Genomic DNA, 827 nt, shown 5'->3' on the forward strand with positions numbered 1-827 from the left:
GCTCTTTGCGCGGCACGCGGCCCGTTGGGATGCGGCCCGGCGCGGGCCCGGCCTCCCCCGGTGTTTTTCCACTGGTGCGCGCTATCGCGGGAGCCGTCATCGGTGAGCGGCCGCGGCGCGTCGTGCCGGGAACGACGTGTGAGGCGCTGCGACGCGCGGATGTCCGTGCCGGTGTCGGACCGCCGCGATCCCCCGCGTTGGCGGACGTGTCGCTCCTCGAGCGCTGCCTGCGGGACTGTGTTAGGCGGCCAGCCCCATCCGCCCGTCCTCTGAGTCCCATCTCGTCCGCCCGTTGTGTTCTAGACCTGAAGAAGCGAGCGGTAGTCACGCGGTCGTTTTAATCGGGCACAATCCGTTGTTCCTCAAACGAGTGCCTTGCCACGATGCCGGTTCTTGCCGTGCTTTCGGGCAGACGGTTACAGTTACGTAAGCGTGGCCTGACCCTGCGTGGAGGGCTGCAGCAGGGACCGAGCTGACCCCGCCTCGGCTGCTGTGAGCCCGAGGGGGGCTCCAAAGGGCGGGTGGCCCTGGCAGGGGACCTGTGTGCTTGTGGCGTGGAGAGCTGTCGTCACGGGCCGTGCATCCCTGACGCTTCAGACTGATCCGGATAGGTGCAGTTGGCCGCGCTTTACCCCCAGCAGAAGGCCAGTGTCCTCCTTGCAGGCGCTTCTCCGGTGGCACAGTAAGACAAGTGAATAAGCTCATCATCAGTAGAAACCTAATGGGCGTTAGCGCAGAATGTGAACCACGCTAACCTCAAATGCTGCAACCAGTGTCCTTACGTTGCTGACCTGGTGTGTTGGCAGGGCGTTCCATTTGCTCTACAG

The sequence above is a fragment of the Meleagris gallopavo genome, chromosome 5 (assembly GCF_000146605.3).
Source record: "Meleagris gallopavo isolate NT-WF06-2002-E0010 breed Aviagen turkey brand Nicholas breeding stock chromosome 5, Turkey_5.1, whole genome shotgun sequence".
NCBI lineage: Eukaryota > Metazoa > Chordata > Aves > Galliformes > Phasianidae > Meleagris > Meleagris gallopavo.